Raw genomic sequence first — 22,517 nt, 5'->3', positions numbered from 1 at the left:
TGAGTTTGGCTCCACATCTTCCTGCTCACTGGGATAACTTCCTGATTTTACAGCCCAACAGAGAGCACAGGATAAGTGACCCAAAGTGGGAAAGTTTTTGGCAGTGTGAATTTTACACTTGTGCCCAAGTTTGCACGACAATGGACCGAAGGTGGTCCCCAGCCCCCAGTAGAGCATCCCCCTGGGACAATTAGGATGAGCAGGGGGTAAACATCCCCATGGGTGGGTTTTTTTATATATAAACCAGGAGAAAAATATAAATCAGGTTGCATTCCTGGCAGGAGAATGCAGGTTATGTGTGCAAGGATGATGGCGGGTCCCTCCAGTGACACGGAACGGCTGCTTCTGAAGGGAAATATGTTTCGGGAGGGATTTCGCGTCACCCCGAGGGGCTGACCTTGCATCACTCAGCCATGCTCAAAGTGAGAGCAGGTGAGTAAAGACAGGTCAGTTTAGCTCCCCTTTCCCCCCTTGAGGTGATAAGCCTTGCTGGAATGTCGCCTTTCAAACCTAAACTCATAGAAGTTGCTAGCATGAGAAATTTGGGGCTGAACGCTGGGGAAACCTGCCTCTGCCATCCCCTGTGGCTTTATTTCTGGCTCTGGGAGAATCTGCCTGTCCAAAGAAGAGTGTGGCTGGAGGAGAGTGATCCACAGCACCAGCCTTGATGGGGAAAGGCTGAAACCACTCCCGTTTCCCAGCCCTTCCCTTTCCTTAGCCATTCCCTGCACCATTTGTGATGGGAAGGGGCTTTTCCCACCCCAAAATATTGTTGGTTTGGGGTTGATGCCTGCATCTGCCTGCCCCTGGGAGGTGGTTTTTATGTCAGAACCATGCATGGGTGGGTAACACTGTAAATGCCTTTAAGCCCCCATCCTGCTGCTGGTAAAACTCGGGGTGTTTAGTTCCCAGACCCCCACGGACCGGCCTCTCCAGGGGTTTTCCCGCACCTGGAGGTTCCTTCCCCCCATCTCCCTCTCCCCTCACCTGCAAAACCAAGACTTAAAAGGACTTATTGAGTTGCCAGCCAAGATGAGAGGCGAGGTAATCGATGCACGCAGGATATTTTGGGAACACAAAGTGCACACATTAATAAATTATCCCTCTGCTCCAGCTGAAGTGCTGTAGGTTCAACCTGACGCCGCGGCACGGTGCCGGCTAAGAGCGGCGCGACATGGAACCAGCAACACGTTCCCACTGCTTCCTTTCAGTCATTACTCCAGCAATAAGTTGTTGTTATGTGATAAAACAGGCTAATTGCCTTTTGGAAGGCAGCTAGAAGCAACAACTGCAGACTATGGAGTGCATGGAATTCCCGTTCTGCCATTCTGCTTTCTTTCCCAGTGTCTCTCTGGGAAAGAGAAACTGGGATGTCTGCATATGTGGTGACCAAAATCCCCTATGACAGGTGGGTAACCTCGAGGAAAAGCTCTCCATGATTCACCTGGATAACCTCATCATGGCATGGGCTTCAGCTGCCGTGCTGTGCTCGCCCAGGTTCTGCAGCAGGGCAGGTCCTGCTCCAGACAGGAGAGCACCAGACAGGTAAGTGTGGCTGTCTGTGTGTCCTAAGAACATTCAGCAAGGCCAGCACCCTTCCCAGGTCCTACCAAAAACGCTGCCTTCAGCTTTCCCCAGCTGCACATTGAGGCAGGATGGGAGCAGCCCAGCAGCAACCATCCCACCAGCCAGGGAGGTTGGGGCTGCTGGAGCAGAGCCGAGGGACATATTTGCACATGACAGCAGCACTGAGATGGCCCTGAACTTTCTGGAAGCTTTAATGCACCAAGTAAGCATTTAAATAACCTTACTCCTGTTTATTTTTCTTGCTGTACGGCTGCTCCTGAAATGGCCAAAGAGATTTCAAATTGCTCCAGATTAGGAAACATAAGAGCATCATCCAGCACGGCGCCCGTTCTTTTCCTGGCTGCCTTAGTTACACACTAAACCCGTGGAAAATGGGTTTATAATGGAAGTGCTGGGGCAACCTTTGCTCCTGTTCACTACCGCCTGCTGCTGCAGTGAATTTCTGGTCTGTCTTTTCTTCCCTCCGTCCTTCTCTCCCTGCCCTCATCTTTCCCAGCAGCAATGGGTGCTTCCCCTGGTGTCTTCCCTAAAGTGAGGGTGTTTAAAAACCCTGCATCCCCTGCTAAAACACACCCTGCCCTGGCAGGTCCCCCAAAACTCTCCCTCTGGGGTGTCCCCAGCTCGCTCTCACTCCATAATCGTGGAAATCTCCCTCATTTTCTTCCCTGCTGCCCAGCCAGCAAGGTCCTTCCTCAGCACCCAAAGGATGGATCCCAGCACCCGCACCCTTAACCATCACCCAAAGCAAGGGCAGCCCAGGGAACTCATCCTGGCTGATGAGACATGCAGGGAGCAAGGAAGACATGCAGATGTTGTGAGTCCCAACACTATTTTTCCATGGCTAGACCTGGAGTTTGGTGGCTCCTCACTTTCCCTTTGCCCATCAGTGGTGTCTGTGCCCCGCTGAGCTATTTTCCATGGGGAATGAGACATCCCAAGCCTCTTTTGACTGTTTCATGCTGACAAAACCCTTCCACTTGCTGTATGGTTTTGCTGGGGGCAGTGGAAAGAGGGTGTCCCCATGATGGGGCTCTGAGGAACGTGTTCTCCTGGCCATTGCTCCACACTTCTCCTCCCACCAACCGGTTGCAAAACACTCACCGATTTTGAGCAGCCTGGCTTGAAACTTTTATCCTCTTTGGTTTGAAACTCCCAGAAAGTGATTTCCTCAGAGGATCAGAGCTTGACCTGTTTGAGCCCCAGCTGATGAGATGTCTTCTTCGGGCATCGGGGCTCCCAAGGCAGACCTGGCTCTGCCTGTGGTGGCAGGAGCATCAGCACAGGGGCTGGGCCTGGATAGCCCAGCAGCAAATCATCTTGTTCTTAGCTCCTTCTGCTGGAGGAGACAGCCAGGGAGATGCATTATCGGGTTTCCTTCCAGAAGCATCTTGCTTTATGGTCGGTTTCCTAAACTGGTGTGACTGGCGCAGCCCGCTGCACTGCTGAGTGCTGCCTAAGTAGGGCCTGGCATTAAAGAATAATGTTAATTTTTCTTAAGAGCTGGCAGCGTTAATGGCTTTTCTGATTACACTGCACGCTTTGTTCTTCTGCTGGGCCAGCAAAGAGCAGACACTTCCTGGGCGACAAGGCAGCACTTCAGCGGGAGGAGGGAAGCAGCAGGGATGCCCTCGCCCATCGCTCTGCAGTGGTTCAGGCAGCACAGTGTTTTGGGGTGGCAAAACCTTTCCACTTGCTGTATGGTTTTGCTGGGGGCAGCGGGAAGAAGGTGTCCCCATGATGGGACTCTGAGGAACGTGTTCTCCTGGACATTGCTCCACACTTCTCCTCCCAGCGACCGGTTGCAAAACACTCACCGATTTTGAGCAGCCTGGCTTGAAACTTTTATCCTCTTTGGTTTGAGGATGGGTCACACCCCAATTCAGACAGTACCAGAAAGATCACTTGCATGGCATCTGTCAAACCAGGTCTACCTCAGTCATGGGAAATTCTCCTGGTGCCTTCAGGGAGTTGGATGCGACCGGTGATGGTGCATGGCAAGGAGCAGAGCTCCTGGGAGCAGAGGGTGGGCAAAGCTCCAGCCAAAGATACCCTCCCAAAACATGGGGCCTTGGCACACCATGAGCTCCACCAGCTCTTCCCTCAGTTTGTGCAATTGGAAACGTACACTCCTCGGGTTTAATAATTAACCGGGGCTTTATTTAAGTCCGTGGGTACATTGTACCGCAGTAATGACTCATCAGGTGAGTTCTTATGATGTGTACACTGTAATTTTTATTAGAAGGCACTTCTAAAGCGAAAGGCCGGTCGTTACCTGTTTGTATTCAGAGCTGTCATTAGTTACTAGGTATCGTGGGTCAATACAGAGGCATAAAACGATCCCTTTTCTTCTCTCGCAATGATTAACCCATCTATCAACAGCGCCTGTTTAATATCTCCCACTATAAACAGTCATTATTTGCAAGTATAGCCAGATGGGCAGATAATTTAAAACATAACTTAGAATCTATTTGAGTTTTTAGGGGCCTAACTTAAAAAAAAAAAAAAATAAAAACAACTTTAAAAAAAAATCACAGAAATGCCCATGCAATCACACGCCCAATTTGTGTGCGTAATTACCTTGATTACATGTGTGCTTGTGGTAATTGTCACCACAGATGGTATTTGGATGCATGAATGGTCACTTGTGCATGCAAACCCGCTCCGCATACCACACCAGGGTAATTGCACATGCAAATTGAATGTGTATCTGGCGCGGCGGAGCGCGGCGTACGGCGCCACAGCCGGGGCTGCCACCACCGCGGGTGGCTGTGCCAAAACGGTGCCTGGCCTCTGGGAGCTGGCTCAGTGGTTGGGGAGGCTGGTTCAGGCAGTTTGGGCGTGGGGGGTGTCTGTAAGGCTGCGTGATGCCCCAGCAAAGTGGCTGGTGAATGGTGGGGGGGGTGTCCTGCAAACAGCCTCTGGATGTGGGGTTTGGCCCTGTTAGCGCATCCGTGTGCCGTGTTGGTTGTGCATCCCTGTGCTGGTTGGTCTCCTCACCCAAGTGACAGGTGATGGGATGAGGGGAAATAGGCTCAAGCTGCACCAGGACAGGGTCAGCTCAGATGTGAGGGAAAAGTTCTTCCCTGAAAGAGTTGTGGGGATGTGGAACAGGCTGTCCAGGGAGGGGGCTGAGTCCCCACCCCTGGGTGTGTTTAACAGTTGGGGAGATGAGGTGCTCAGGGATATGGGTCAGCACAGGACATGAACGATTGGACTCGATGAGCTTAAAGGTCTTTCCCAACCTGGTGATCCTGTGAGTCGGTGATTCTGTCAGCACATCCCCGTGCTGCTCCATCCATGCACCCCTGGGCCAGCAGCTCTCGAGGCCACAGGTCCTGCTCGCTGCAAGCCCCCATCCTTGGCTTAGGAGAATTAAAGCTGCCTGCTGCTGTGCTTAGCAGGGGAGGGGAGAGAGACTTAGGAGGCAGTCTATCTAAAAGTTATTATTAATTTTTATTGCTGCATGGATTTAGAGATTTGGAAGAAGATAAATTCCAAACAGCCATCCATTACCCAACCGCCAGTGTAGCTTAAAGATAACATTTACATTCTGACGCTGTTTATATATATCTGATCCCACTCAATCTGCTCCCTGTTCAAACTTTTTGCCACCTTCAGAAGGATCAATACCTACATCAAAGGTTATATGAAGGTGGCCAGATTCTTTTAAGCTGTTTGCATAGCCCTCAGTTTGCTGTGCTAACACAGGCTGGTACTTCTTCCAATAACTCTGTTTGCCTTGTATTAGGGCTGTTTGCTGAAACACCTAGCAGAATCCAATAGAGGACAGGCTTTCTAAACATTTGGTCACATCTGTCAATCAATAACACCAATCGGTTTCCTGATACAAACAGCAAACTCTGCCAAATATAATATTTGCCCAAACTTTTACTGACTCTTGCTGGTTTTAAACAGTAAAAGGCAACTGAGCAGACACCGGCGCAGAAAGGTTCTAGCTAATGTTTAACTCTGGGCAAACAGAGAGTAATTCCAGCAATGAAAGGAGCAAAAACAAACAGTGTAATTATTGTCCCCTTTTTATTTGAGATAATTTGCTTAAATGTACAGCTATTATCTGTTAATACAGCGAGGGATAATTAGAAGGGACCGAGCCGGGGTTTGGCGGAGGCTCGCAGGCACACCGCGGTGCAGATTTCAACTCTTGAACCTTGCCCCTTGGGCCCAGAGCGTGTTTGTGCAGGTGATCTGGGAGCAAACAGGGCGATGGTATCGGGGTGGAAAACACCTGACTCCAAAACAACAGAGAGGAGGGGGAAAAAAAAAAGTGCTGGGAGGACTCCAGGCAAATCTGAATTCCTGCTTAAAACAAAGAGGAACAATGGAAGCCAAATGTTTTTCTGGAGTGACTGCCAGGCTGGGATGGCCAGCCAAAAACTTGGCCCAAGTCTCTTCCATAAAACCAGGAGATGCTTTTCATCCACAGCCGAAGGGAACGGGAGCTGGGCCAACACTGATGCCCCAGGCGTGAGCTGTGGGCCAGGGGCCGGATCCATCCAGGTGCAGAGCTGGGGACCCAAGTGGGGTGCCCAGGGATGGAGATACCTTCGTCCCAAGTTCCTGGTGAGGGGTCCCCAGGCGGTGCTGGCTGGGAGGCTGGGTTGCAACAGCGCAGTTCATCTTTAATTCATGGTGTTGTGGAAGGAGGATAAGTGGGACAGATAGTGATCTGCACAGCTCTCCTGTTTGGTAACCAAATACATCCTTCTGATAAGCCACAATTATCCTAAAACCTTCCCTTTGCAGGTAAGGCAAGGCACGCCAGCGCCGCTGCCTCAAAGCATCGTTTTTCCTGGATCAGGGGAGCCTTAATTGAGCTCTGATGGAGAGCAGAGAAGACCTAAAAGATGCAGGGAGCAATATTTTATCCAGCTAACAGCCTTTTCATTTTGAATGCACAGAGAGGTGGTGCGTGCGAGGCGTCGCTGCATCTCCAGCGCTTTGTTTGTTGCCGTGCTGCTGAATATTAGATCCTGGAGCTAGAGGATGCTTTTTGTAGGGGAAAACAACTGCACGCTGATCACCCGCCGCTCCTCTCCTGCTGCCAGCATCTTCTGTCTGGCAGCTCTGTCAGAGCCTGGTAACCGCTGGGAATGGCACCGAGCGAACCTCCGAGCTGGAAGGTACAAACCAGCAGCTTACCCCGAAAAGCCTTTGAAGCTGATCCAATGGCAGCTGAACTGCTGAGGCTTTGGTGCTTCCCGGAGCGATCCGGGGGATGCCCGCAGCGTGGCGGGGGTGGAAGGATGGGCACGCTCACCCTCAGCTAGGGAACTAATCCTTTGTGTTTGTTTGTTCATAGGCACATGGTATTATGGGCTACAAGTTATGAAACCTCACGACTGGAGTGGTGAATACATCAGATTGTGTGATGGGCTGGGGTGGGCAAAAGGGGACCGAGCCCCTCTTCGTCATGTGTGTTTGTTGTATTTCTTAATGAGATCATAGAGTCATAGAATCATAGGATGGTCTGGGTTGGTAGGGACCCCAAGGATCACAGAGCTCCAACCCCCTGCCACAGGCAGGGCCACCAACCTCCAGGCCTGGAGCTACACAAGGTTGCCCAGGGCCCCATCCAACCTGGCCTTGAACACCGCCAGGGATGGAGCACCCATCCCCTCTCTGAGCAGCCCATTCCAGCCCCTCACCACTCTCTCTGTAAAAATACCATGAAATAAAGATTAAACCACAGAGTACACTGTCCTGTGGATTTAGAGATCCAGGGGACGAGCCCTGTGTCACCCTGCGAGGGTGTGAGCATCACATCCCGGCTCGTCTTTGGCGAGCGTTGTGTTCAGATGGCCTCGGGCTGTCCATGTGTCTGACCCCATTCCCTTCCCCCTGCAGAATTCGGGTTGGTCCAAGCTCACCCCTCAGCCCCTGTGCATACTGGACCCTCAGATGCCCACCTTCCCCCGTGGGACCATTCACTCAGCCTGACTGCGAGCCCTGAGCATCCCTCCCTTCCAATCAGCCCTTCTGCTGCCGGGGCACGTGCTGGCGTGTACACGGAGCCTTGCCACATGCAGACACACACGTGTGCCATGCAGGGCTGAAGTGCAGGCATAGGGATACCAACCAGAGGAGGTTTGAAGGAGTCAGGGCTCCGGAGAAGCCACAGCCGGCGCGGTGCGTGGCAGCAGATGGCAGTGGCACCGTGTCACTGCCTGCCTGGACAGCCCCTGGCAGCCTATTAACATACTCAGTGCTCAGAGAGTTGCAAGATTTGGGGCTTTGGGGACCTGAAATGAACTCTCTCCTTTCAGCTTCACGTCAGGTGGAAGGATTTGCATGTAACAACGCAGCTCCTGGCCTTGAAATTCAGCCCAAATCACGCAGCCAAGAGACAGGACTCGCTTCAACGGCCGCTGAGCCCACCCCGTGGCCCCCGCTGCTGGGGTTTGGATGCACAGGGGATGTCTGGGCTGGCTCCAGCACAGTGGATAGAAGGATACTTGGGCTGGGATTCAGCTCCCTGGGCAGACAAGGTGATGATGCCTGTGCTCCCTCACAGCAGGTCCCGGCTGGCACCAGGTTGCCAGGCAGCATTGTCCGAGGATGTAGCATGTGTCAACGGTCGTACTGATGCCCTGAACCGCAGGTCAGAGACTCCTGTGGATGGATTTGGAAGAAAGACTCACCTGGAAGCCCTGACCTGAACCCCAGACACGCTAATGAGGACTCTGGATAATTCAAATCCAGACTCCTCTCATCTGCAGGTTGAAAATTATCTGCCTTGGACCTGATTTTCCTTACCACCTTTTCACTGCCGTGTTTTCCTAGGCAAGAAGCTGAACCAGAGTGTTGCATCGAGTTTCATACCATCCAGAACATATTTCCTGAGGAATGTTAAGGGAGTTTTACTGTTGAGTGATTAACCTGGATGCTCTGGGTCAGGAGGTGTTGAGCATCCATGGATCATGAGGAGACGCATCCTTGCTGTGCCTAGCAGGGTGGAGGGGAGGCAGGAAGCTACCCATTGATTTCTGGCTTGCATGGGATGATGAGAGGTGGCTCAGTTCACCTCAAGAGCTGCAGCCCTCCTGCCATCCTACCCTCAGCCCATCACATCCAGCAGGAATAGCTTTGCTCTGGCTCCATGTCCGGGTTGCCTTTCACCGGGCGAACGCATCGGTGCTGCCCAAACGTGCTCCTTCTGGGGGGTTGTGCAACAGGGTGCCTGCTAATTAGTTCTCCCCAAAGCTCTTGAGATGGAGTCTGTCCTGCTGCCTTCACAGTGAAACCCAGCCCTGCCAAGGGCGGTTGTGAAAGGCTTTAATTGAGAAAAACTGGACTGAGATTCTTTTGTCCTGCCCGGCTGCTCCTCGCCTTGCCCCGACACGCGCCGGCCAGCGAGCTCCTAGCCATGCAGGGACAAGCTCCAGAGCAGCCCAGGCAGGGCCTGATCCTGCAACCCAGCCGTGTTCATGCCTGGCATACTCCTCTTCAGCAGAAAAGGGATGCTGTGGAGGAGCTGGCTCCTGGAGTGATGGCCCCAGCTACAGCGATGGGAGCGGTTTGGGGCACGGTGCTGGTGTGTGGAATGTTCTGTGAGCTTTGGACTTTCAGGGATGTCCAAAAATAGGAAAAAAATTTAACTCTTCACTGAAATGTCTTTGTCTGGTTTTATTTATATATAAACATCTTCAGAAGTGCTCAGTCAGGAAATATCAGTTATGGGGGGTAACAGCTCCGTCCAGCTGGAACATTTTTCCCACCCTACAAGTGATTCTGCTGCTCCAGAGCTCTTCCCTGCCCCAAACCCAACTAGTTCACTGAGAAACATCCAGGAACTGCAAAATCAGCATTAAATATTTTCTCCTTTTCTGGGAAGGACTGGTCAAAAAGTTTCATTTCCATTTTGACTTTTAAATGTATTAAAACCTTATTTGTAGCTGCCTGGAAAACCCATACCAGCCTTGCCTATAGCAGCTCCTGGTGTTGGAGCTCACAAAGTGGAATCAGAGAATCTTTAAGGTTGGGAAAGACCTCTAAGAACATCAAGGCCAACTGTCAACTACTCTGAGTAGACATATGTCCTGGTTTTGGTCAGGATGGAGTTGGTAGACACCATGTCTACTTGGAGTTACCTGCCCAAGCAGGGCTCAGCCCGTGCAGGGTGGCCAGAGGCTCAGCACAGGAGGAGCTGGGTTATCACTACACAGCATCTCAGAGGAGATGGATTAAGGAGACAAGCATAGAGCTATTTTCTTGTCCTGATCTCCATGAGCAGACTTGCACACTGTTTGCCTCATGTAATTTCCAGCAAACACCCAGGAGATGATGTACGACATCCCGATGGACTCGCTGCCCCACATACTGCTGCTCTCTTGGGACGACTCAATGGGCTGTGACCCTTGTCATGGACAGGACATTTGGATACTTCTCTTCAACCAACCCTGAGAAAAAGCAAAAGGAAAAGCCTTTGGGTTTCACAATAGGGACACACAAGGTGAGTGGGGAAGGCTGGGGCTGGAAGGGCCACGAACTCCCGTCCGGTTTGGGGACATCTGTCCTCATCTGTCCTGGATCACACTACAAGACTTCTCAGGCAGCCATGAGATGTCTGAGCCTTCAAATGCCCCTGCAAGGCAACCTGAGTTGTTGCTATTTATTTAGGGTGTAGCGTTGCCCCAGGTCTCACAGGAGCCAACCCTTGTGTGGCCAAAGCGCAAAGGCAGCCCTCAGGAATGTGTGTGATGGTGGAAAATCCCCTGGTAGTGAATGGCTGGGGCTGATTGCTCTTCTGTGGGTGAATCGACCTCAGAAAGAGTTGAGACACCAGAATCCAGGGGTGATGGCAGTGCCAGATGTTGGCTTGAAGGGCTGGAGGTCCAGGGTGGTACCTAGAGGCCAAGACTATGGGTGCAGAAAGACCTGAGCCAGCCGGGAGCTGAAGATGAGGAGCAACCCCAGGTTGTCCCAGAGCAACCCCACGGAGAGGAGGGTGAAAGGGAGGGTTGTGGGGAAGGGGAGCAGGCAGGGCGAAACCCAGGTACCCAGACAAGGCAAGGTGAAGGCCACACAATCTCTCTCAGTGGATCACTGCCAGCAGGCTCTTGTAGATAAAACCTTTGCCGAGGCTTCCAAACCACAGCAGGCTAATTGGAGCTAATTATGAAATGTAATTGTTTGAACACGGTGCTTTTACCTGAATAATAAGGAGGGACACAGCATCCCTCCCACATCCCCACCGTGTGCCAGGTGGAGGGGCAGGACCTTGAAGCAGGTACCAGGACCTTGGTACCAAGTGCCCCTACGGGGAACGAGCCCAACACATGCAACGGGAGGGTGATGGGAGGGAAGAGGAGTCCAGCCCCAGCACCTCTCAGCCACCCCTTGCAGACCAAACCCTCCCTTTTGCCCACACACCTTCCCTTCGCCCCAGAAAGTGCTGGAGAACCCCCAAATGAGAGCACTTTGCATATTTTCCTGCATACAACTGCTGCCTTTGGGGCAGGCAGGGGCTGGGGGGCATCTAGGCTGTGGGGTTTCCCCTTCCCCTCCTGCCCCCTCCTCACCCCTTAATTAGGTTATTGTTGGGGTTTTAGCCTTTGGCAAGAATTCCAACGTTGGTTTAACGCTGGCAAAGCAGCATGAGAACTGAAAGGGAAGGTGCACCGTGAGCATGCTGCCTGTGAATGGGCTCTATAGCAATAATAACAACATTAATAACAGGCTGTGATTTGTCACCCAGCAGACCCGAGGCCCTGGCACGCCCAGAGCTGGCTCATAAAGAGCAGAGAGCTCCAGTCAGCATCCTGGTTCAAAATAACACTGTATAATCATCCCCAAATTGCTCTCCAAACCCTGCCATAGCCCAGCTTGGGGCTCCTACGAAGTTTCCCTGGGCTTCTTTCTGGGACACAAACAGCTGCAAACATGGGTTCATGAGACCAGACACCTGCTATTCAGCTTTTGTTAATAAACTGCTGCTTTTATGAGTCATTTAATGCCCAAATGGGGTTATTTTTCTCCTTTTCTTCTACCCAAAACAGGGAAGCATCTGTCTTCTCCGACCTCTGAGGACACCTGGGGCAGAAGGTCGCTTCAATGTCCAGCGTGTGCTGGAGGCACATGTCACCCTCCTGGTTCGTGAGGGTGCCCACCTTGCCAACACCCTGGGCAGCACCCATGCCTGGGCAGGGGGTGCAGGGTACACACTCCATGTGAGGGGGGGAGTCTCCACTGCGTGCGCAGGTGCCTCTCAGAGGTGATTCAACCAGAGCAAACAGTGCGTGCCCTGCCCCACAAGCAGCTGAGCAATGATAATTACCTCTTTGTTTCCTTCCTTTGGGGTTATTTGCAGCAGAAAGCGGGTTTGTCCTCTTCTGTTTATTCCCATGGTCAGCTCTCAAGGGCTCACTCTCTCTTTCTGGTCACAGACAGAGGATGAGGAAGATGAGGGTGTCTCCCTTCTGCTTCTCTCCCATCCCAGCACGGGCTGCCGAGGGTCCCCTCTGCCCACCCAGCTGCACCAGTCTGGGCTTTACTGGGAAGGGAGCTGGCTGATATATGCATGCTCGACAAGGGCGGCTCTCTGCCTCTGTGTACATCCAATACAGGCACGCATGGATTCTATATAAACTCGTGGACACACGTGGGAGGCAAACAAGGCAATCGGTCCAGCTCTGCAGCCTGGAAGGGAAGCCAAACACCTCTGCGAGGCCTGCACAGCCTCTGAGGGAGGGGAGCCAGGACAGAGGGTACCCACAGCACCCCAGCCATGGGGTAGCCCCACTCTGGGTGGGTGAGTGGCAGTGTGGGGTGCTGACAGCACTCTTCCCTCTTGCGGGATGCTCCCTACAAACCAAAATCCCCGTGGAAGCCATCCATGCCCCTTCCAGCGCCGCTCTCGCCCTCCTACCCGCTGCAGAGGGATCTCCTCCGCCTGTCCATCCATCCCGGGGCGATGCTGGGAGGGCATGACGGCACCCTGGCATTCCGTGACCCCATCCCAAACCGAACCCCCCAAGGTGAGCAGCAGGAGCGGAGCCTCTCTCCGCGCTGTTGGCTTTGCCGAGCACACAATGCCGCGGTAACCTTGGCTTGTTTAACCAGCCAGGAGTGTCACTGCCAGCGTTACATTCAACAGTTGTACTTGACTGAATAAGCAGACGGGGGGGGTTTCCACACACACCCCCCCCACCCCTGTACCCCCCCCCTCACAATGGCACTATCCCACGGAGGGGGTGATGGATTGCTTTTTCGGTTGCACACGCTGTTATCGCCGCGCTGTTCTAATGCTAGTCAAACATCGTTGTGAATAGCCAAACTCAATAGCAGCAGTGTTAGGCTGGAAAGTCAATATTAGCTGAGCAAACAAAGCAAATAAAGAGTTGCTATTTGCGTAGCTACGAGTATTTGTGTGCTCTGCTGCTGAACAGGGTACTTTGAAATAATAATAATAATAATAAAAAAAAAAATGTATATGTGTTTTTTCTTCCAGGCAGGGAATGTTTTTTATTTGGGGTAGAGAAGTTGGCTTTTTAATAAAGTCCACACTTGCTTCCTTAAAAGTTGAGGTGGCCCCAGGAGCGTGGGTCTGGCCAGCTCTGGGGTGTGCAACGGCTGCCGGCGGTGCCACAGCTCACGCCGGCGCTGACAGATCCCCTGACCTTTAATGCTGGGAGAAAAAGTGTGGGAATCTGCCTGAGCAGCTGCATGCCGAAGCAGTGGAGGGTGTTAAGGTACCCTCTAAAAGGCAGCTCTTCCCTTGGGGGAGCAGTGCTGTGTTGGGGTGATGCACCCCAGCACACCCGCAGTCAGTCCTGAGCATCCCCTCTGCCCTGAGGATGCTCCTCTGCTGCCAGGGCAGGGGTCGTGTGTGGGATTTCACTTGCACTTCCCTCTTCCTGGTTCCATTTCCAGCACTTCCAAAGTTCTCTAGATGCCCTTTCAAATGACACACACCTATTTATAACCCAGCACTGCTTTGAGAAGCCCTGGGAATGAACCCCCCAATATTCCTTCAGGAATATTGCATGGCCCACTGTATGTACCCAACGTGCAGGCTGAGGAGGGGATGCCACGGCCCAGCTTCATCCCAGGCTCAGTTCCTTCTAGAAAACATTGCTAAATATACCCAGAGAGGCATTGGGTCCCGGCCCTGAGGTGCCTCCCTTCTCCCCAAGACCCCTTCCCATCTGGGGATGCATGTGCTGCATTACTGCTTTGGTCTACATGGCTTTTTTCAGGCAATCTGTGGCCCAGGATGCTTTAGAGAGCTGAATAATACAGCTGGGGGATTAAATAATTAATTCTGAAACAGGAGAGTAGCTGTGAGGCATAAGCAAGGGACTAAATATATATATATATATATAAAATATATATATATATACACACACACAGAGTAGTTTTGGCTGAGCTGGAGAGTTGGGGGTCAAGTGTTGCCTCTCCCTGAGCGGTGCAGGGAAGAAGGGTTTGGAGCTGGAGAGGATAAAAACGGGTAGAAAAGCCCAGAGGAGATAAGATGGGGATGGGACAGGGAGAGATGTTCCTGCAGGTGCCAATCGCTGTGAGTGGGCTTGTGCCTGGGACCTGGGCAGTGGAGGGGGAAGGTGATCCTTGCAGATCCCACTGTAGAGAAGAACTAAAGGTCTGGGAGAGGTCTGAATCTGGAGGATCTGGCTTCCTGCTGGATTTGGGATGGCTGCTTTGGCTGGAAGGGTTTCTGGGGACTCAGCAGTGGTGGCACTTTGCTGGTGGCCAGCCCAGGAGTGATGCACGGAGCGTGGCTGAGTGAGCCGGGCTGCCATGGCACGCTGCCGTGGGTAAGCCTGGCCACCACGTCCTCTGCTGCACGTGCCCTGGCAGGGCTGGGATGGGGACACCGAGCTCTACCCCAGGGGAGGGACAAACCAAACAGCCCTGGTAGCCACATCCCGTATCTGCAGCACTGCAGCATCCTGGGGACCCGCCTGGGGATGATGGAGAGCATCCTTCTGTGTTGGAGAAGGCAAGAGAAAATGCTACTGGGAAAATACAGCCCTGACGGAGTGAGCAGCAAGCTGGGGGTGAAGGGAAGGAGCCTGCAGGAACTCTGCTCCAAAATGGGCTTGTGAAGAGACAGAAGCACAGACAGCCCTGGGGATGCAGGGAGGAGACAGGGCCACAGGACCCGCACTGTGGTCCTGCAGCCCAGCACCTTGCCTACAAGCTGCCACCCATCCTGTGTGACACAGCATGGCTTTGGGGACAGCCCTTCCCGGGGCTCTCACACTGTGGCACCCATCTCACACTGACATTGTGCGGGTCACAGGGCTGTGGGACCAGCATCCACCCAGGAATCACCCTTAGGGGACAGGAGGGATGCTGCACACCACATCAAGCTCAGGCATTCGCTGGAATATTCTGCGAGCATCCCCTCATCCAGCCACTGCCTAGGCCACGCTCAGGACCCTTGCATGGGGTTGGGGCATCCCTTCCCCACCTTGCTGCCATAAAAACACCACTACTGAATTCCACTCCATGAGCCTTGGTACGCTGAAGCACAGTTACAGCCCTTGCTAACGCCGTTCGGGGTAATTAAATCCGCGTGACGATCGCAGTCGCATTAGTTGTATTTATCTTGAGTGGGTTAAAACGGGAACGAGCGATGGAAAAAGTGATTATTCTGCTTCTAGGGCTCTGGAATGGCTGATTTGGAAACCTCTCTGAGACATATTCCTTAACTGTGGAATAGCAGCATGCGAAATGCATGAGGAGCTAATACGCTGCATAAAAATGAACATAATTTCTGAAGAAAAAAATGGAATTAATGAGGCAATGAGACTGCTTTAATGAGCACAAGGTCTGCAGTAAATGTCACTGTTCCCATGTCTTTATTGTAAATTATAATGTGAGTTTTTAGGAAACACGACCAGGGATGAGGGGAAGGTGCTGGAAGGGGCCAAGCTCAGCCCACGGCATCCCGGGCATGCAGGGAGGATGCAGAGCCCACAGCCTGCTGCTCTGCTGCTCTCAGCTGGGTGTGAGCAATGTCTTATTGACATATTGAGAGAGTGGTGAGGGGCTGGAATGGGCTGCCCAGAGATGGGGTGGGTACCCCATCCCTGGGGGTGTTCAAGGCCAGGTTGGTTGGGGCCCTGGGCAACCTTGCGTAGCTCCAGGCCTGGAGGTTGGTGTCCCTGCCTGTGGCAGGAGGGTTGGAGCTCTATGATCCTTGGGGTCCCTTCCAACCCAGACCAGTCTGTGATTCTGTGGTTCTATGATTGCCTTTTTATTCTCTCTGGGAGAAGGGGAGTGTTTGGTGATGGAGACTGGCCGGGACTGGGAGCAAACAGTCCTGCCCACAGCACGAATGGGGCATCGATCAGCCAGGCAAATATTAGCCAGGTCACTGGGTTCGATCAAAAGCTCCTGCAATGGTTTAATTTCTCTTGTTAAATAAGGCAGGTGAAGGGCAAGGGGCTGAGAAGAGAAATCCTGCCTGTGGGACCACCGAGCACAGCAGCAGCACTGTGTCCATGTGCTGGGAGCCAGGTATGAGCAAAATCCTCCCTAAAACTGATTCATCACCCCAAGTTCCTGCACACTGCCCTTGTCAGAACATGTACAGACATGATGCTGGCAGGTGGCCTGTTGCATGGGTGACATTTCCTTTGTGCAGGACGTGAAGCCGTGCACAGGCCAGGGGGAGGCAAAGAAGATGCTTCACATCCTAATTGTCAGCTAATTAATACCCATGAAATATATCCCATCAGATCACCCATCAGCCACCCCTGAGGCATTTTGGGTTACGATGCTGTGGGAGAGGGTCACACAGTGTGGTCCCTCTGCCCTCGCCCTGAGCTGGGGGGCTGGGGGGTGGTCGTGCAGGCAGGTGAGCATCGTGCTTCATCCCAGTGCCCGGAGGCCACGGCTCAGTCCTGCTTTGGGTGCTGCAGCCAGGGTGGGCATGGTCCTTGCTGAGGTGTCACCTGCCCAGATCTGTGTCCAGATCTGGGGCTTGCAATACAAGAAAGATGTAGAACTTGTTGGAGAAGGGTTATGAAGATGATCAGAGGGCTGGAGCAGCTCCCCTATGAAGAGAGGCTGAGGGAGCTGGGCTGGTTCAGCCTGGAGAAGAGAAGGCTGTGGGGGGACCTCATTGCAGCCTTCCAGTACCTGAAGGGAGCAGAGGAACAGGAGAGGAATCAACTTGTTAAAGGGCAGAGACTGGCAGGACAAGGGGGATGGAGTGAAGCTAAAGGAGGGAAGGGTTAGATGAGATATTAGGGGGAAGTTCTTTCCAGAGAGAGTGGTGAGGGGCTGGAACAGGCTGCCCAGAGAGGGGATGGGTGCTCCATCCCTAGCGGTGTTCAAGGCCAGGTTGGATGGAGCACTGGGCAGCCTTGTGTAGCTCCAGGCCTGGAGGTTGGTGGCTCTGACTGTGGCAGGGGGTTGGAGCTCTGATCCTTGGGGTCCCTTCCAACTCAGACCAGTCTGTGATTCCATGATTCTATGACATCACAGGGATTGGCGCTGGAGAGAGGGGCTGCCACCCCAGGGGAGCTGCGCAGGGCATCCTCCCACATCAGCACCATCTACAGATGTTCTGTAGGTTGCAAACCCGCTGTCATCTTCTAAGGAATAAACCCAGGAGGGGTTCAGACCCACATCTTTCCAAGGAAAACAGGAAATCCTCACGGCTTTTCTCAAGAAACCCAGAAGAAACCATCGGTGGTGACGGATGGGCTGCCTCACCACCTGCCCGGGGGATGTCCCAGGCTCCCCACACACCTCATCCCTGCTGCCAGCAACTGCATCCCTGAGGTGGCTGCCTGGAGATGCCAGAGCTGGAGCTGGTGCCACCGCCGGCACGGGTGAGAAGATAAACCCCAGCACGTAGTGCAGGGCACCTGGGGCATGTCCTCTTCCAGGAAAGCATCTTTGTCCCAGGTTGAGGTGTGTGAGTTCCAGGGGTTCTGCCCATCCAGCGGCTCTGGGTGTTCCCCATACCAGTGCTGGTGGTTAACTGGGAGGCCAGGACTGGCGGGACAAGCTGGAGGCTCACTGCTCCTCTGTGCCAGGTCCCGCTGTGATGCACCTCACCGCTTTGGCAGGTCCATGATCCCCCTTTCCAGCTGCCTGGTCTCTGGTGGGGATGCCTAATGCAAGGGGGGTTATTGTTTGAGGCCTCCTCAGACCCCTGGGTCACACCCCCTGGCACCAGCCCACCCCCGAGGATGGGGACCATGGGGGTGCTCTGTGGGGGCAGAAAATCCAAGGAGAAATTCGGGTTTGGCCATAAATTTCATAACATATATTCCAATACAGGTCTCCCCTTCTTGTGTACTGGTGTTTCCTGTCACTTTAAAAAGCAGGAAAAGCAAAACCTAAAAATAATAAACAAATAAAACACATTAAAAATTATAATTAAAAAAAATCATTCAAAAAAATATACAAAGGCAGCCTTGAGGGGAAGGATTTTTCCCATTTGTTTCTCCCTCCTCCATCCTTCCATGGAGGAAAGGGGAGAAAAAGGATTTAAAGAAAAGGAAATACTTTCATTTCCTTGTAAGGTGCCTGGGATGTGGCAGGGGTGGCAGTGATGGTGGGGGACAGGCAGGACCCCGGTCCCCATCCCTGCCCAGCTCCAGCTCAGAGCATCGCTGTGGGATGCAGACGATGAGCCCGCAATGGGACCAAGAGGCCGAGAGCATCCGAGCCCAGAGGGGTGTGGGGCCCACCCATCCTCCCAGATATCCTGGGCCAGTCGGTGGGTTTGGAACTGTCAAATCTGAAAAGGGCTTTTCAAAATCCACCTTTTTTAAACCCAAAAGAGGCGAGAGCTGTGTGACCGGCATCTCCTGGCAAAGGGCTGCCTGTTTACAGACATGTAAATACGACTTCACAATTGCCATAAATCCTATTGTGCAATATTCCCTAGAACCAATTAGATTCTGACATCTGCTTAATGTTTAATTACTTTTTGACGAAGGAAATGGAAAAATTGACAAATAGTTTAATCCATCAAACGCCGGCCTTTTGTGAGTGTGTTTATACAAAGCTTACATGCCAACATCTCTTAATTTTTCTTGCTGCTCTGGCAAGGATAAGGACAAATATTTATATTCCAGGCACACAAGATGGCTTTCATATTGTTTTCATGTTTAACTGATTTCAAATGAACTAAGATGGCTCTTAATGTGGTTACAAGAATTTGCCATTAATTTTCACTTAAAATTGGATCCAGCTTGCTGCACGCCTGCGATGGATTAAAGTTAATAAGGAGTTGTTTAGGAGAACGTGGTGCTTACTGCTGGCTGATTGGCACACGCTGGCCTGGTGGAAACATCGGATTCCTATTAGATTTAAATGATAATTAAGCTGTGAATATCACTCTTAGTCCAGCGTGCTTAATGCAGAATATATTCATGGATGATATGGGAAAAGAGCCTGGTGGTGTGTGTCCTCCCCATCGCTCCAAACCTTCCTGCTTAGCCGTGGGATGCTTGGGCCCATCTGTTAGAAACTTGGGCTGGTCCTTTCTGCTGGCTGAGCATCCGTCTGTCCGTCCATCCCCAGCCAGGACAGTCGCACAAGGTTGGATTTGGCTTTCACAGAATCACAGCCTCACAGGATTGTAGGGGCTGGAAGGGATGTCCTGAGCCCATCAGGTCCAACCCCCTGCCAAAGCAGGGTCCCTAGGACAGGGCGCACAGGTTGGTGTCCAGATAGGGCTGGAATGTCTCCAGAGAAGGAAACTCCACACCCCCTGGGCAGCCTGTCCCAGGGCTCCCTCACCCTCACCGGGAAGAAGTTCTTCCCCACATTGGTGGGGAACTCCCTGTGCTCCAACTTGAGCCCATCGCCCCTTGTCCTGTCCCCACAGACACTGAGAAGGGGCTGCCCATTTCCCCCTGCATCCCATACTTAAGATATTTATAACCATTAATAAGGTCCCCCTTAGTCTTCTTTTCTGCAGGCTGAACAGCCCCAGCTCACTCAGCCTTTCCTCACAGGGGAGATGCTCCAGGCCCTTCATCATCTCCATGTCCCTCCTCTGGACTCTCTCCAGGAGATCCCTGGCTGTTTTATCCCAGGGAGCCCAGAACTGGACACAACACTCCAGGTGGGGCCTGACGAGGGCAGAGTAGAGGGGGAGGATCCCCTCCTTTGACCTGCTGGCCACACTCCTTTTGATGCACCCCAGGATCCCATTGGCTCTCTTAGCCACCAGGGCACACTGCTGGCTCATGGTCACCCTGTCATCTACTACAACCCCCAGGTCCTTCTCCGCAGTGGTCCCCCCTCAGCAGGTTATCCCTCCCCTCCACCACTTTTTGGGAAAGGAGGAGGAGAAGGAAAGCAGCCCAGCTCCCTGATCCTTCACTTGGACGTTTAATAAAAGGAATAAAATATCAGAAACGCAGGAGAAGCTTTAATAATTCAGCAGCTTCGAGTTGTTTCATTACCTTAATATCTGCAGAAATTGCCAGCAGCTCTTGACACCTTTCCCTCGCTCACAATTGGAGCCAAGGAAGCCACGAGGAAGCACGCTGCATTCACCTGCCCTCATTATGCTAATCACAGCATGGCAAAGGCTTGTCTGGAAGTGTCCTCGCTCCCTGTGATGGGAAAAAAAAAGGAGCTCAGCGCAATAAATCTGACCTAGAATAGTTGTTGGGAAGAGAAAAATGCGTAAAGCACGCGAAACCCACTGATCTTACTCACAGCATCTTTGAAAACGCTGTTATTAACTGACAATAAATCTAACAAACTTTATAATTAGGTTACTTCTTCCCTTTGAACTCCCATTGCCGGAGCCATTAGCTAGTGCAGCGCTGTGATTTAGAAGCGAGAGGCAGCGCTAAGTTCGTCGGTTTATCGGCTTTTATTTTAAAAGGCATTTGTTTTCCTGTCTCTGAGGAAAAGCCTGCTGCTCCCCCAGCTTTGTGGGAAGTTGTAAGGTGTCAGGTTGTTTTCTTTTCTCTCCCTGCCCGAGAAAGCCAGCCAGCATCCCAATTTTCCCCAGAGGTGATGATTTCTGGGAGGAGGGAGGGTTGCTGTTGGCTGGGACCTAGATGGAGAAGGAGCAGGTTCCTTCCACCTCGGCTGTCACAGCCCGTCGTCACACCCCGGCTGACATCTGAGGGGAGCTGAAGTTGGGATGTTTTCCCCTGTTTTGTGGATGGATTTGTATCTTGAGACTGACCTGCCTGGGAACTGGGGAGGAGAACTGGTGGAGTCGCTGCCGGAGCATTTCCACCTTCATCCCGTGAACTCTGGAGCTGTCCGATAGCTCACAATTAATTAATAATTAAACCCCTGCTGGTGCTGGCCTGAAGAACCATCCCATGTGTGCCTGCTGTGGGATGGGCTTGCCCCATCCTTGCATGGAATCACCCACCCTCTCTCCACCATCCTGTGAGACTCCCCCCACTCCCACAGCCTGGCCAAGGGGCACCATGGGGGGTGGCTTTGCTCTCACCCCTCCCGGAGGAGCTGCCGCTGGGTCCCTTCCTTACCACCTCCTTCAGTAACCCTCCCACCTGCAGCCAGCCAGCTTTCCTTGGGGCTGCCAGCATCCTCACTCATTAGGTGGGGTTGGGGTTTTTTTTCCACGCTAATTAAGGTTATTAATTAAGTTTGTGGGGAGTGGTGGGCGCTGCACTTGCTGCTGGCTGCGGCGGGCGCTGTGCGTGGGCTCGGGTGCTTTTTCTGAGCAATCTCTCCCAAAATCTGCCGTCTCCCTGAAGGCTTTTTTGCTTTTAAAAAATCAAACCCAAACCCCAAAGACAAAAAAAAAAATAAAACACCAAAAAAAACCACCACCAACCCCAAGCTCTCCATGAAAAGGGTTTGATTTCCACAGCCCCTCAGTGGGTTTTCCCACTGCCTGTGCTGACAGAAAAGGGCTTTTTTTTTTATTATTATTATTATTGTGCATCAATTACTTTCAAGTGAATGGGAGACATTATGTTATTAAATCCCACCCTGCCTCTCGAGGTGCTTTTAATTTGTATGTTTAGGTTTAAATTTCTTCAGGAGTGCCAAACCTTGTGTTTGTTTTCCTTGGGCTATTTTCATTTAGGGGTTCGGTAACTGTCAAAGCCTGCGAGTTAATTGTAGCTCACAAGGTTATCTTTCAAAGCTAACTTATATTTCTGTCATGTGCTGGAGCCAGTCCTTGACTGCCTATCTTTACGATACTGTAGATTTTGACTCTTGTAATTATCCTTTGAGTTTAAGCTGATTATGTAGACTTTATACCCGGTGTTTGTTTAATTTACCCACAGCGCGCTGTTTGTACAGTGGCTCCGAAAGTAAACACCAACCTGATTAAACATCTCTGCCTGCCACCAATGGCCATTTTCCCAAAGATACGCTAAACTAAACAGCAGAGGGGCTGAGGGGGGGCAGCGGGGGGGGAAGGGGTGACGCTCGCTGGGCTCCTCACTCTAGGCCGCGGCCCAGCGCTTGTTAGCTCAGCGGCATGGAAAGCTGTTTCCAAAATCAGCTTGTCCTGAAGACAAGGAGGCACAGCCTGAGGGGGTTGTGCAGGCCTGCAATGCCATGAGCTGCAGGAGAGCTGTAGGAGAGCTGTAGGAGAGCTGTAGGAGAGCTGCAGACCGCAGCCTAGGGATGAATCCTGCCCTGTGTCAGGGGGCTGTGATCCTTCATCCCATCTAAGCTGCATGAGAGCTGCAGACCACAGCCTAGGGATGAATCCTGCCCTGTGTTAGGGGGCTGTGATCCTTCACCCCATCTGAGCTGCAGGAGAGCTGTAGACCGGAGCCTAGGGATGAATCCTGCCCTTTGTCAGGGGGCTGTGATCCTTCATCCCATCTAAGCTGCAGGAGAGCTGTAGACCGCAGCCTAGGGATGAATCCTGCCCTGTGTCAGGGGACTGTGATCCTTCATCCCATCTCCGCCTCTCCATGTGCCCTGTCCTCAGCAGCAGCAGGACCTCGGGCCCCACTGGC

This window comes from Gallinula chloropus (assembly GCF_964237585.1).
Source record: "Gallinula chloropus genome assembly, chromosome: 9".
Taxonomy (NCBI): domain Eukaryota; kingdom Metazoa; phylum Chordata; class Aves; order Gruiformes; family Rallidae; genus Gallinula; species Gallinula chloropus.
This window is presented reverse-complemented; position numbering follows the sequence as displayed.